Below are 16,972 nucleotides of genomic sequence, written 5' to 3' on the forward strand. Positions count from 1 at the left end.
GACCCCGAAATGCCCAGCAACCCGACTGTAGTGTGCTTCCCAAATCATCTTGGCACGCTCGCTTGAAGGAACACAAAGGTGACCCAGGTGGCATAACAGGGCATCCTGGAGGTGAAAATCTGGAACATGCCGACCCTCCAAGAGTGTCTGGTATGTGTGGCCGAATTCTGGGTCACTTTTGTAGAGAAGTGGCCAATCAAAAGTCTCGTGCCCACAAGAGTTGAGCACGGTGGTTAACACTATGATCGGTGGTCGACTGAGGCAATCTGCAACATTATTGGTGCTGCCCTTCTTATACTTGATATTCAAGTGGAACTGTTGCAGGTATGTAGACCACTTCTGATGGCGATCATTCTGCAATTTCCCTTGGGTCTGTATGAACTGCAGGGGTCGGTGGTCTGTGTGGATGATCGTTTCCTTCCCAAAATGTAATGCTTCCATTGTCGGCAGGCCTATACAATGGAATACATCTCTTTATCATAAGTGGGGTACTTCCGGACTGTGTCTGAAAGTGTTTCACTGTGATATGCCACTGGATGTCCATGTTGAGTAAGGACTGCCCCAATAGCATAGTCAGAGGCATCTGTCTCGACCTCAAATGGTTGTTGTAAATCTGGTAACGCGAGCATTGGTGCCGTGCAGAGGCGATCCTTCAACTCCATGAATGCCTTCTGTTGAGATTCTGACCAAAAGAATTTTGCTTTCGCCCCTCCCTTGGTGACTTGACTCAAGGGCCAAGTAATATGAGAAAACCCCAACACGAACCTGCGGTAGAAGTTGGCAAGACCTAGAAAGCTGCAGAGCTCTGTTAGAGTGGTTGGAGATGGCCAATCCCGAATGACTTGGATCTTGGCTGGATCGACATGCACCCCCTGTTCATCAATAATGTATCCCAGATACTGAACCTGGGTCATGCCAAAAGTGCATTTCTCCAAATTGGCACATAGCTTGTGTTGCCGCAGTGTTTGGAGAACCTGTCGGATGTGGTGGAGGTGCTCCTCCCAACTCTGGTTGAAGATCAGAATGTCATCCAAGTATACTACTACAAAGGAGTTGGTGAATGGCCGCAAGATGTCATCCATTAGCCTCATGAAGGTTGCAGGAGCATTCGTCAATCCGAAAGGCATAACCAACCATTCGAAAAGGCCCTCCTTGGATTTGAAGGCAGTCTTCCACACATCAGAGGGTTCGATTGGTACCTGGTGGTATCCTGACTTCAGATCGATCTTGCTGAAATATTTCGCCCCCTTTAGTTGGTCCAGGAGGTCATCAATCCGTGGGATTGGGTACCTATTACGGACAGTGATCTTGTTCAGCGCCCGATAGTCAATACAGAGTCTCCACGTCCCATCCTTCTTCTGTACCAACACGATCGGGCTCCCACAAGGCAATGAACTCGGACGGATGTGACCTTTCTGCAGGAGCTCCTGAATCTGCCTCTTGATTTCATTGTTCTCTAGAACGGAGCGCCGATAAATTGGTCCATTGGGTAGCGGCGCACCTGGGGTTAGATCGATGGAGTGCTTGACCTGATAGTGTAGAGGAACCCCTGCAGGGGAGGTGAAGATGTCCTCATACTCCTCCACAACCTTGTCCATCTGTAGTTGTCGTGCAGAGGGACCCTGTCTGGAGGCCGCAGCCACCGTCTTCTTCTTTCCTTGAGGGCGTATCATCAGGAAAACAAATTTCCTGGTTTTGGAAATGATCTTACTGCATTGTTTTGCAGTAATCAAAGAGATGGCAGTAGGTGGTGCTACCTCTGGTATCCTGTACAACTTATTTCCCAATGTAATAATAACAGCACGGGGCCTTGATTCATACACAGCGTGTCGCTTCCACAAGTATGGTTGTCTTAATAATTCATCACAAACTTCAAGGGGAGCAATGTCACACAATACCTCATCCGTGAAGGGCTTGATGTTGTATGGAAGGCGACACTGCTGGCCCACGCGAAGATCTCGTCCTTGGTGAAGCCACCCAATGGTGTATGGTTGTGGATGTGATGTGGTCGGTAAGCCCAACCGCTTCACGACCTCTGCTGAAATGAGGTTCTTTTGACTCCCGCTATCAACAATGAACTATATTGGGGAGCCCTTTACCCACATTTGGGAGTGGAAGAGACGCTCCTCCTCCTCTGGATCTTCGGGTTCATTTTTCTGGATCTTGGTGGTAGCAACAGTGGCGTTGGGATCCGCATCAATGATCTACTTCCCTTTGTCATTCCCCTTATCGGGTTCTGACTCAGAGTCGAAACATGCATCTGATTCTGAAACCTTTAGCTCAGCCACCAGTGACTGCTTGGCCCGACACTCACTTGTGTTGTGAGTGGAGCTCTTATGGAACTCACACCATTTTCCCGTGTCTTTTTTCAGCTTCGTGGCGCTGTTATTTTCTTGCAGCTTCGGCGAGTTGTCTTGGGCTGTCCCGCCTTGGCTTTGTCCTTTGTTCTATGGTTTAGGGGCACCTTTCCCCTGCTTTGGATTTGCAGGTCCAAAGTCTCGCTTCTTTTGTTTAAACTTCTGCTCGACCTTGACGGCATATCGGTATGCTGCGCCGAGCGAGGAGATGTTCAGGAATTGTATTTCTTCCTGGATGTACTTGTGCAGGCAGCCACGGTATTTGAGTATCAAATGTTGCTCCGAATCCTTGATACCCAACTTTGTGCGAAGGGTATGGAAGAGATTGGTGAACTCCGGCACGTCTTGGTCCCTTCCCTGCCACAGTGTGGTCCACTTTATGTATTCATCCTCATAGCTTCCGACAGGGTAGTACTGCTCCTTGATGGCATCCCGGAATGAATTCCAGGTGGGTGCGGTTGAAAATAGTGAGCTAGTACTTTCATCCTTCTGCTCGCAGTATGTTTCCCACCAGTCCTTGACGTGGGGGACTGCTTTGAGAAGAGCGAAAACAATCTTTTCCCGACTCGAAAATTCATGAACAGAAAAATAACCCTCTAGCAGATTTAACCATTTATCTATGGCATCTGCGTCTATCTAACCCTCGAATATGGGGATTTCAAAATTAACTTGTACCTTAAAGGGCGTGGCGTTTCCAGAGTAGCTGCTGGAAGCCGATGCGTCGCTTCTGGGTAGCCGCTGAAGGATCTGGGCAAAGCTGTCCATCATCGCGTTCCGTTGTCGCTCGAGGGCTTCTTCGAGCAAGATTTTGATGGGATCTCCTACCCCCTCGTCTTTCTTCTCATCCGCCATGGGAGGCCGTCGGGATTTGCGAGGCTGGTCTTGCAAAGGTTTGACCAGTTCAAGCCCTAACTCCTTATATCCCGACCTTGTTGGGGACATGCAAAGAAAAAGAGAGAAAAAGCAGACCGCTCTGATACCACTGATCCAGATTTAAACAGGAACGCAACAAATTACAGAGATAACCATATACACAAAGATGCAGCGGAAATAATACTTCATTTCATTAATGGAAAATACTGAAATATGCTTACAACCAGAAATGGAAATAAACCAGCTAGGGCGATGGTAGCTTATCTCTGAGAAGAGATGTGGTGGCTACATGCCTTTGAACTGTGTTACAATGAGGCTCGAAGGCCTATTTATTGTTGAGAAACAATGGAAAACCCTTAACATTTCAAAACCTAACCCTAGAAGATGAAATGCCAAACTGTGGACCCTGTTTGGGTAAATTGGTACACCAACTTCCCGAGGTCGTAACTTTGGCATACGATCTCCGTTTGATGCGTACAATAGCTCGTTAGAAAGATCTATCCGAGCACTGCCACTTTGGGAGGAAACATCGGTCCATGGACCCATGTTGCCCCATATTTCCCAAAAAACGTCGTTTAGGGCCTCAAAACGGCTCCGGAAGTTCAGGACCCGAAAAACTGCTAAAAATAGTAAGTTGTGCTACAATTAAGGAAACTGAAAATGTTGAGAGAAACAATGGTGGGGGTCCAGGTGGACTTGGCAGGTGGCCACCAATATCCACTTGGATCAGTGGAATAACTTTCACATACAGACACTGATTGATGTGATTCTTGCAACGTTGGAAAGGTATATGTGTGTATAATAACATGAAAAGGTGTTACGCTAAAGTAATAAATTTTTACCCCCCAAAAAATTTAGTGATGCCTCAAAATGCTCCTGGAAGGTTTTACACCTTATTTTGCCAAATTGGGTCCCACCAGTTAAAATGGTCCTGTGAGTTGATTCCTCCACTTTTTCCACTTTTGTATCATCGATATAGATGAAAAACAATGTAACGATCCAATCCAAATCAGCAACCTCCATACCAACAACCAACAATTTTACCAACACACCAACAACTTCACATGGTATGATGGGCCAGTATTTATTATTTAAACTTTCAATAATATCCACTATTTAAAAGTGGACTGGCATGGACTCATCCTTGTAATCTCCATACCTACGACATAATGGTTTAATCATCACATAAACCAACTCCTTTTTATAGTGGGGACAATAATCTTATATTAAACTGTAATCATAACCTTTAAAATCGCCAACAGTCCATGGGTTTGACATTGCAACATGTTCTATATAACCATGGGTTTTTTCCATTGCGCCAAGGATCTGGTATGTGAAAGTTTGCTTGACATCAACTCATTTTATGGTGGTGTTTTCTATATAAATTGAAGGAATAACAGTTTTGGGTCTAGATTTTGGTATCCCGAGAGTGGGAGGTGGTTCCTTGGAATACCATAGTCTTTGTCGTAGATTTAAAGACAAATGTGTTTGCAAGTTGGAGACCAAGTGGATGTAATCAACATTTTTGCATCTCATAATTTATTGGCTCCTCATTGCAAGAAGACCTAGAGACATAGCTCAAGATGTTTGAACTCCATTATCAACCTCCTTATCTTGTATTTGTTATTTTTTGTTGTTTATTTTTTCGATTCAACCTTTGAATTGCTCATTAAGTTTTAAATTTTTTGCTAAGTCAATTCACACATTAAATCATTTGAAAAATAGTCAAAAATTTCGAATCATTCTTGGCACTCTCTAAAATACGGTCATTGAGATTGTTCTACCAAAGAGTCTACACCATTAGATCAATGATCTTCTTCGTGCATGATTATTTTGAATAGTAATGATGGTTGCAATTGTTTTGTTTCGGTTTCCTCTTCCTTCCCTTCTCTTCCTTCAAGGTGGTAGATTCCTCTAGAGGTTTAGGTTTTCTTCCATTTCTTGAATTAGGTTCCTTTTCTTTGCCTTTGGATTGTTGATTAGATTTGATTTTGGCCATGCCCCTTTCCTGCTTACCAAGTGCCTAGGCTTTCAGGCTTTTCAATGTTCCCATATTTATGAGCTTATCCTATTAATGTATTAGGGACTCAATAAAGCATTAAGTGTGGGAATATTCTATATTATTCCTGTTGCAATCCTGACTATGTGAAAATTGGAGACAAATACAACATAGTTTGGACCCAATTTTGATAATATGGCAAGAATTAATTGGATTTATCAAATTTTCATCCTTTCAGATATAGTAGCATGGCTTTGGACCTTGTGAAGAAATATCAAATGTTTTTAAAACTAATTGAATCTAATGAGTTGAGCTCATTTATAAGGATATAACCTTGCATCTCGTCCTACTTCCTAAAGAGAGTCTCCAAAGTGGTCCAAAATTCATTTGGATTGGTACATGCTTTGAAAAGAAACAATAATCCTAGAGACAATGATATGCATAGCAGATTGAAGGGCTCATCCATGTAGTTGATATATTTGGATATTTCAAATGATGAATTTGGTTCAATCTTTGTTTCCATTGCTATCTAAACAATCCTCTACTTTTGAGCTAAGGCAAAATATTTGATAAATGGAATGAAAATTATAGAAGGTGGAAATACCATGTGAAATTGTAGTTGAGCCTGCACATAATGGATCTAGTTATAAAATAATGAACAATACTTGCAAGTAGGAAAGAAGAAATAAAGTTGATGGAAAGTTTAAATTAAATTATATTCACACGTGAACTAAATAAGAGAATATAATTACATACAATGTATTCTACATGGTTGAGCTAGTGTGGTATAGTAGTGAATCTAGAGAGATGCAGACATGCATTGAAGAAAATTAACACCTAGTCCTAGTTAATTGGTCATGTAGTCATCGACTAATTGTCTCATGAAAATGGAGATAAGTAGAACTCATACATCCATTTGTGGAGCACCCTCTTGTTGATAATAACAAGGTCTACATGCATGAATTCATTCCAATAGTCTAACAGAAGTACAATTAAGTGTATGTAATATATCTAATACAAGCTACCAAGATCCATTAATGATGACAATGGAGTTTCAATCACACATAAAGAAAATATCACTACTCTATTCCATTTTCATTTGATTTCATGCCCTTTCCACCCTTCTCTTATTCCCATGGAACTTTGGTGCTAAAGCCTTATGCCCATGCCCCCTTTATGCTAAATATTATGTCTAGGTGCTTGAATTTGCACCTAAATATAATAGCCCATAAAGTCCATATAAATATGACATAATCATAAACTATGCTAGGTGTTGTGATAGTTGTAGAATAAGCTATTGAATTGGTTATATGTTGTGCAAAATTTTGTAAATGAAGTAAATGATTTAGCAACATTCTTATTGTCCTAAAGAGGGAAAGTCTCATGTGAATCTTTGGTTGGGATCTTCACTTTGACCTTGAATCTGATATTGATTTGGTAGTGATGCAATAGCACTAGTTATAGTACATTATAGGCATCCACTATTAAAATGAGGAAAAGTAATCTCTTTTTTAATTATAAATTTTGATCTTGGGGTCAGGAATCAATATTTTTCATATTGTGGTTGTCTCATATACACCAACCCATGAAACTTTCAACACTAACTTCCTCGCATTTTTAAATCCACTTGTTTATCATTATTGAACTTATTTACCTCTGAACTTGTTTACCTTTTCATATTTACCTATTAAAATTATAAAATTCCAATGCTTATAAAATAAAAAATGCCATGATCACTCCAGGTTCAAGTGATTATGAGTGCTCTCATTGTCAATGCCTATAGATGTTCATCGACCACTTAATTTGTGGTTTCACTGACATGTTTACATTTACTAGTTGGAACAAAATTATTTTTCACTAAAAAAAAATAAAATTAAAGCTTTCAATCCCTTGGTTTATGGACCAAACCCTCACCTCCTAGAAATCTAAAAAGAGCTTAATTATGTTAATTGTTGTTTCAAATTCTCCAATATAAGAAATGGTTATTCGAGCAATGAATTCCAACTCACATATTGTCTTTATGCTTCCCTTATTAGTTGTCCTTCTGACAAAAATAATATATCTATATATTGTAGTAAATGAAAGAAAACAATCTTCATTGGATAAAAATTTATTATGAACATGGAAGTAATCCAAACAAACATATGTTTCTCATGGAGAATATCATTTATTGTTTAGAAAGCATCATATGATGGTTTTATGTTTGAAATTTTGACAATTGACTTCAAAAGCACTAAAAAGAACATATATAAAAATCCAGAGACTAGAGAAAAAAAGATATACAAGAAATCATGTGAATGTGTTGCTTTCCCAAGGCCATGGATGTTAACGATGTCAGGGATATGAATAAGTATTTGTTGACTAGCTTCTCCACCATTTCTAAGCTGAAAGCATGCTTGTGTACCTTCCGTTGAAGCATAACATTGAGCATATGTACAGAAAAACTATAACTATAGCTTTTATCCCCATCTCTGCAAAGAACTATTGTACATTTGTTTACACCATAACAAATTTGCATTATCTATATTGTTGCCTTAGTGCCAATCCAAACTAGAATCCTCCTCTTCTTTGGAAATAAAGTATCTTCTTTGCCACAATTTTCTATGCATTAGGCCTTTCCCAAAAGAAACTTATGGCACTTGGGTTTTGGATTAGGGAACGCACAATAACATAAAATTAAAAATTGACGTGATATGGATCGGCACTATGTTTTGATAATAAAAAAATGGATGAAAACTCAGAATATGGAATAAATGACTTGTGAAAACGAAGAACTTCCCCATAAGTAGAGTTATACATGTAATCCCCTCTTTATTGTTCCTTTCACCACTGGCTTTGTCATAAATTTTATATAAGACCCTAGAGACATAGCCATTCAAATCAAACCCTTTGTACTATGTCCAAATCATTTTCCATGATGTATACCACATTTCCATCACATAACAGATGAATATATTTGCAGAAGCAGTGGTATGCGGACTTGTATCAGTTGGCTATCATTTGCGGATCAAACAGTGAATGAATATGAATTTTCTTAGAGTCATGCAACTACAGACAATGTGATTGCAACACATCAAGAAAAGTAAAATTGACATGTGTCATCGCTCATTCCAAGAAGCCCATGAGCACAGTCATTGGCTTCACCATGTAAAAAAAATAATGGAGGCATGGATCCTGCAATACCATTCTCATTCTATTTAGTGATATATTTTAATTTTAATTTGATAGTAAAATTAATTTGTAAACAACATTCCACATACTTTCCTTCACTTTTTCACGACATATGTCACTATCCAGGATATCTTTTACATTTTTTCATTGCACCAAACCTGATCAGCTTCCCAACAATATCTCTCTAATAGCTCCAACAAGAAGAGAAATACTTTGAATTGGCCTTTTGTCTACTACAACATTTTCTACCTTCATCTCAGCTTGCAATCGACTTTTAGAATAAGAAAAATCTATCAAACTATAAGTTCTTTTCACTCCCCTAAAGCTTTATCCAATTGTTGTCATTATCTAGAATAATTTATTTGAAACACTCCCCATCCATCAAGGGAACACTCTAGTTTGAATATGCTCAAGTTTTTACTTTCAAATCGACGACTAAAAGGCCAACATCCAAGAACATTGATTGTTCCTTTTTGGAGTATCTAGACACATATAGTCGATACCTATGTATCCAACATTTATTAGGTCTAAAAACTTGACGTGAGTTAGACAATGCCACTACCATATTAATTCTTGAAAATTCTTCGAACATGTCACTTTCTTCTTCCACCTGTCAATCTTGTCAATTCTCTAGCATTTTTGGCATACCATATGCTAGTTATGTGCATTCAAACTAACGTATAATGTTGTCATATCTGGCATATATTTCTCGCTATCATATTTGTCTCTATTTTTGTAAGACAATCAAACTGAAAACCAATTAAATTGTATCTTAATGATTATATAAATAATAATACATACAGGAAATAGTTGAATCAGTTTCCGGGTCTTCTTAGACTCCAATAACTACTCAAACTAACCCAAGCTTAATCCCGAGGATTAGCTATCTAACATTCCCCCTTAATCCGAAGGGATGTACCAAATTCCAAGAATGATATCTCAAAATGCAAAAATGCATCTCAGCCAAGAGCTTAATGTCTCTCAGAAATGGTTTTTAAGGATGACCACAAACCAATATGGGAGAACTCAAGATCTCAACCAGCACCACTTTTGGAAATGGTTTTTAAGGATGACCACAAACCAATATGGGAGAAATCAATATCTCAACCAACACCAACTCTGGAACCTTCATAGCAGTTCTCAAAACAACCAAAAATGTGGTTTTAAGGTGACCACAAACTTTTGAACTATCACAACAGTTCCTCGAACAATTCCAAATATGGAAGTGCTCGTTCACAAATAACTCAATCAACTCAACTCTAACTTAGGCTCGCTTGACATCTCGAACTTGAACCTGTAGCAGACCATCAATAATTCCCCCCTTGTCAGATATGGGTTGAGAAGTATTCTTCATCACTGTAATGTTAGTCATCACTCTCGAACATATTCTTCAGTATGATCTATAAATCTTCTTGGTTGTTTTCGTCCAATCCCAAGAATAAATCCATCTGAAATTTAGTTGCTATGTTGTAGTAGTCTTATTTCTAGAACATCTATTTGTATGGTGATTTCACTTTCCACAATTCTCACATGGGTGAAGATCAAAAAATCAATCTTTCACATGTCCAACTCTATTACACTATTGGCATCTATCAACTTGTTCTGGAACAACACCATCCACAAATCCAGCACTACGGAATTGTATACGTTTAGCAAAATATGGAATGTGAAAAGACGCATCCAGGACATTAAATCCCAAACCAATTATGTGTTTATTATGAGTAATCTCTTCCCATGGTCTTATAAAAAATTTGGTAACGACAGGGTTCACATCTGTATGCAAATGACTCTCACATACACTTGCTTGAACATGACTTTCCGCTGCACCCAAATTTTCTCTTGAAATCACTTCATTTCTCTTATCATTTTCTGATTAATGATTAAGCTCAAACAAATTGTTGTTTTGAACAAGAACAAGTTCAAAATTCTTCTTTTGTAATTTAAATAGTTCATCTCGCTGAAATTGAGACTCTAGCTCCAAGAATTCAATTTTTCTTTTAGCATTTTGCAACATGATTGGATGTCAGAGAGCATGTCCTTGCTGACTTGGACATCATTATGAATAGTATATGACATTAAACTGTTTAATAATTATAACAAAACATCAAGTTTGGCCATTTTCTCCAGCAATCAACTTTGAAAAAGGGGCGTTGACTACCAAAAAATGCACCCTTTTACAACATAATTCGACAAGTAACAACGGTTGGTATAATATTCAAATAAGAAATGAAGGGTAGGCCTTCAAGTAAACAAAACTAGTGATACTATAAAGCCAACAAAAGTACTTGCTTCTCTATAAACCACTTCTTAAATCTTAGATATTCTACAATTTTAGCAAAGATTCTTCATGCGGAATAAACTCAAAGAATCATTAAATCTTAATACCCAGGGATACGAGTTACCTCCAGCCATTGGTGATGTTTTGATGAATGCCACAGTCCACTTGCTTGCTTCTTCTTCAGCACTCCAGCTTCAATCCAATCAAAAGAAAAAGAACATAATAATTCTGAAGGCACTTCCAAGCTCTACTATCTCAGCTAGATGGTGTAAAACTAAAGGGGATTGAGAGATGAGCTTGGGGACCAAACAGATGAACATATAGCTTAAGCTTCCATCAAGCTTCTCATAGCTATGTGTTAGATGTCCACAAATCAAGGCAGAGAACTCGAATCAAAGTGATGGACCACTTTAGTAGCTCCTAATTACAAAATTAGTAATTGCAGTTGCCTTTTCTTAACTTAGGGAAACTACTGCAGTTGATTTCCATAAGTTAAGGAAAGGCTGCAACTCCATAATTGTAGGCAGCAATTTGTGCAAAATTAATGGAGCTAACATTCTCCCACTTGGTCCATACTTCCAAACTTAATGTCTCAACTTAAAAAACCATTGATAATCTGTATTAAGTAATAGATACATGAATCATGGCGATAAGTCCTCTAATGACGAGTATTATCTTCCATGTATTACTATGTATTTATTCTTATTATAATTTATGTGGCAACAATTTCTTAATGAATAAACCTTATGTTTATTCTTGGTCCTTCTTAAATGAATTTTCTCAAATCAACTTAAGGTGCACATAAATATGAGAAAAAACATCACAATAATTAAGAATTTCATTAAAATAACATTGTCCATACAATGAAAAACTACATAATGGAACCAAGTCCCATATTCAATACATGATCCTTGAATTTAAACGGTGGCATGCCCTTAGTCAAAGGATCAGTGATCATTAACTCAGTGCTGACATGCTCAATGACCACTTTCTTTTCTTTAACACGTTCCCTTATAGCTAAATACTTAATGTCGATGTGTTTATTTCGACTCCCATTTTTAGCCATAAAAACAGCAGCTGAATTATCACAATATATTCTCAATGGCTTAGATATTGATCCATAATTCTAAGCCCAGAAATGAAATTCCTAAGCCATACACCATGTAAAGTAGCCTCAAAACAGGAGACGAACTCGGCTTCCATAGTGGAAGTGGCAATCAAGGTCTGCTTGGCACTCCTCCATGATACAGCTCCACCGGCCATCATAAAAATGTATCCTGATGTTGATTTGCGTGAATCAACACATCCAGCGAAGTCAGAATCTGAGTAGCCAATTACTTCCAAGTTGTCCGTCCGTCTATACATAAACATGTAGTCTTTGGTTCCTTGAAGGTACCTCATAACTTTCTTTGCAGCTCTCCAGTGGTCTAAACCTGGATCACTCTGATATCGTCCCAACATTCCCACAACAAATGTAATGTCAGGTCTTGTGCAGACTTGAGCATACATTAGGCTTCCGACAGTAGAAGCATATGGAATGTTCTTCATTTGTTCCCTTTCAAAGTCGTTCTTCGGGCATTGGTTCAAATTGAACCTATCACCCTTCACAATGGGAGCTACACTTGGTGAACAATCCCTCATCCGAAATCTCTCTAAAATTTTATTAATATAGGTTTCCTGGGACAGACCCAAGATGCCTCAAAATCTGTCTCTATGGATCTTAATGCCAATGACATAAGATGCCTCACCCATATCCTTCATATCAAGATTTTTAGAGAGGAATTGTTTCACCTCATGTAGCAAACCCTTATCATTGGTTGCTAGCAAAAGGTCATCCACATATAAAACAAGAAAACAAATTTTACTCCCACTAACCTTCAGGTATATACATTGATCCATAATGTTTTCTACAAAACCAAAAGAAGAAATTACATTATGGAATTTCAAATACCATTGGCGGGATGCTTGTTTTAAACCATGTAATGACTTCTTGAGCTTGCAAACCAATTGCTCACCATCACTAGAGGGGAATCCTTCAGGTTGTTTCATGTAAACCTCTTCCTCTAGATCTCCATTAATTCTATCTATGGAGATATGACCTAGTCTCCGGTGCCATAATTTAGAGGAATCTTCATCAATAACACATCTTTTAGTGCCAGTGTGAACATGCATTGAATCATATGTGACATTGTTTTGTAAATTAATGCAGTAAAGACCATTAGACAAAATACCATTCCCAAACATAATCAGATTTATAGAATAGACTGAAAGATTTTTTCTGAAAAGTTTAAGGAATATCCAAAAAAGTACAAGCCTTGAAACTGAGATCAAGTTTCTAGAAAAACTTGGAACATAAAAGGTCTTTTCTAATTCCAAAACAAAACCACTACTTAAAGTTAAATAACATGTTTCTATAGCTTCCACATGCGAGCCCATCTTGTTTCCTGATAAGATGCTTTGCTCACTTCCCACTGGCTTCCTTAGGTTTTGCAAACCTTGCAAGGAATTCGAAATGTGAATTGTTGATCCAGAATCAATCCACCATGTGTTAATATTAACGTTAACCATATTAGATTCATAACAAACAAATGAGATTATTTCCTTAAGTTCGGGAATGTCAGAACGAATTTCAGAGAAATTTGCAGGTTGTACTACTGCATCAAAATAAAGAATCACATGCTTATGTTAAAATTGAGGCTTAATAAACTTTCATGTTTTACCAATGTAAATCATGCTAAAAAGAATTGAATCAAATGACATAAAAATTGCCTGTGGGCTAAATTTTTAATTCAAACAGATTCAATAAAACTTTATGATAAAACTTATTAATTCATAACTCCTATGGGTAGGTTATGAAATTTTATCCTAATTAATTACATAAATATAATAAAGATTCATGTGGGATAAAATTCATTATATTCAGTGTAAATCATGCAAAAAAAAAAAAATTGAATCAAATGACATAAAAATTGCCTGTGGACTAAATTTTTAATTCAAACAGATTCAATAAAACTTTATGATAAAACTTATTAATTCATAACTCCTGTGGGTAGGTTATGAAATTTTATCCTAATTAATTACATGAATATAATAAAGATTCCTGTGGGATAAAATTTATTATATTCAGTGTAAATCATGCTAAAAAGAATTGAATCAAATGACATGAAAATTGCCTGTGGGCTAAATTTTCAATTCAAACAGATTCAATAAAACTTTATGATAAAACTTATTAATTCATAACTCCTGTGGGTAGGTTATGAAATTTTATCCTAATTAATTACATGAATATAATAAAGATTCATGTGGGATAAAATTTATTATATTCAGTGTAATTAATTACAATTTAATGTCTAAATAATCTTTATGTGATCTTATCAAACAAAATATATAATTTTATTTAATTAAAGATGATGTGGCTATTCTCTAATTAATTAAAATTATATGGATCACTAGACATTATTTTGCTGCATAAACAAAACTTAACCAGAGAGAAAAATAATGTTTACTGAAAGGAGTAAGTCAAAATGACATTTTAATAAACTCCATATAACTGTAATATTTTTCCAGCAAAATCAAAATTAAGGTTAAAGCAGTCAGCATTGTCGAAAATGACTACAAATTGATTGTTCAATTTATAAACTTAACCCGGAGATTGACTGAAGCAGCGTTGATCTACTTTGCACTTGCATAGCAAATGCAGTTCGAAGGCTAGCTGGCTTGACTTCAGGCTCCGTCCTTAAGTTTATAAAACAACAAAAATTGACCAGCAAGCAAGCTATTTTGGTCACAAGATAAAAAAAAAAAATTTAAAAAAAAAAAAAAAAAAAAAAAAAAAAAAAAAAATCAATTTTACATTCCTTAGTCTAACTGTCCCATAATTTATTTAAGACTAATTCTTAAATTAATTACAAAATGGGCTCTAAACAATTTGCAAACAAAACTGCAAATTTGAAATATATTTATATAAAATTTCATGTGAGCCTCCATAATTAAATAAGAATTGAACCAACATGGATTTCAACCTATTGTCATTATATTGGATATTCATTAGTAAATGAACTAATGTTCATTTCAGCATTATGGGAATTATTTGCAAGCAAATCCAATTAATAACAATTTATAAATTCATAATTGATGTAATTATAGGCCCTCCTTTCACGAATAACAATAGATCATAATGCCAACATTTGACCTGAGCATGTTTTTCCATCCAACAAAATCTTTACAGAGAACCAAAACAATCAAATTTGTCCAAGATTTCCTAATCAAGGATTTTTGCATTCTAATTCTGAATGTTACTATTTATTATGTGAAAGAGTGCATAAACTGAAACAGTAAAAAAGTTCCAAAACTGAAAATGCAAAAATCTTATACAACGATGGGTATATCTATATTTAGTGTCAACGTTTTAGAACCATCAAATTTTATTCATCTTCAAATAAAAGAAAATTACCCTATTTTATCTTTGAAAATGAATTGCATTTAATAGTTCGAAACGTTCAACACTAAAATTCTGAAATCGCATTGTTTTGTTTTATTAAATATACGTCTTTCTCATTATTTCATTATATTTACTGTGATATTTTTCCTTTTAAAGATTTAGTTAATTCATTCATTTATGCTACCATCATACAATGCTCTTTAATTTTCTCGATAAAGAAAACAAGCTTTAGTTCGATAGAATCCGGGTATCCTGTTACTGAAAATGGAGAAATGCCAAATGATAAGTGGTTTTTGAGTCGGCTTAGTCTATTTTGGCTATGGACTACTCTCCTTCAGGAGGGATTATATTAACCAGAAACCTTTTTCCAACCAAACCAATTTGAAAATATATATTAACCCAACAAAAAAAAACTAGGTCAAACATCACGATGCAGCAGAAGTACATGACTTTCACCAATTCATCAACCTAATTTCGATTCACGGGGTTCCACACAGTGCAGAAACATATATTGGGTAAGCCAGTACACCTTGACCAGCTCGTCCTTGGTTCAATCTACGGGGAATAGACAATATAGGCAAATCCATCGACGCTTGCAGGCAAGTTTTACATCGGAGCTTTTGCTGTCCGCCGCGGGTTTTGAACCTCAGCGTCAAAACTAGTTATTCAAATACATTAGCTCTCAAACGACTAAAATTATGGTAAATTCAGGGCATTTCGCCAAGAGAGTATAATAAATCATGGACTGTACAAATGCTTGGCAGATTCACTGTGATAAACTTGAAACAGAGAAGGAACGTGTTAAAGGCATCCAAACCCTCCGGCAAGCGCAGAAAAATACTCAGATATCATCCACAACAATACAATTTTAGGCTGTAGACAGGCATTGAAACAGTACTTTTAGATGCTGGAAAATTGTTTCGACGCAAATTTCATTTGCCGATTGGTAAAATCTCTTTACGCATTTGGCCAAACATGCATATGCGCATAATACACAATGCAGTATTTTTACATTAAGCTTTATTTTCCTTGAGAGATCAAATGCATGCATATAAACACAATCAAATGCGTATGTCAGAACTAAGGTGCTATGGCCAACTACAGCAAGGCAGAGGTAAAAGGGCTCTGATACCAAATCTTAGATATTCTACAATTTCAGCAAAGATTCTTCATGCGGAATAAACTCAAAGAATCATTAAATCTTAATACCCAGGGATACGAGTTACCTCCAGCCATTGGTGATGTTTTGATGAAGGCCACAGTCCACTTGCTTGCTTCTTCTTCAGCACTCCAGCTTCAATCCAATCAAAAGAAAAAGAACACAATAATTCTGAAGGCACTTCCAAGCTCTGCTATCTCAGCTAGATGGTGTAAAACTGAAGGGAATTGAGAGATGAGCTTGGGGACCAAACAGATGAACATATAGCTTAAGCTTCCATCAAACTTCTCATAGCTATGTGTTAGATGTCCACAAATCAAGGCAGAGAACTCGAATCAAAGTGATGGACCACTTTAGTAGCTCCTAATTACAAAATTAGTAATTGCAGTTGCCTTTTCTTAACTTAGGGAAACTACTGCAGTTGGTTTCCATAAGTTAAGGAAAGACTGCAACTCCATAATTGTAGGCAGCAATTTGTGCAAAATTAATGGAGCTAACATTAAAAACTTTCACCAAACGTTTTTTACAACTTCTCTCCTTTCAAATCAACAACCCTTATGACAAGGCAGAGAAATTACGATTCAAAATAATCTGTTTGTAAAGCTTCCACTCATCCAACCCTTATGACAACGCAGAGAAATTACGATTCAAAATAATCTGCGAGCAAAGCTTCCACTCATCCAAGTCAGAGATA

This window comes from Pinus tabuliformis, chromosome 2_1 (assembly GCF_031772625.1).
Source record: "Pinus tabuliformis cultivar Carrire ecotype Pingquan chromosome 2_1, CPIR1, whole genome shotgun sequence".
NCBI lineage: Eukaryota > Viridiplantae > Streptophyta > Pinopsida > Pinales > Pinaceae > Pinus > Pinus tabuliformis.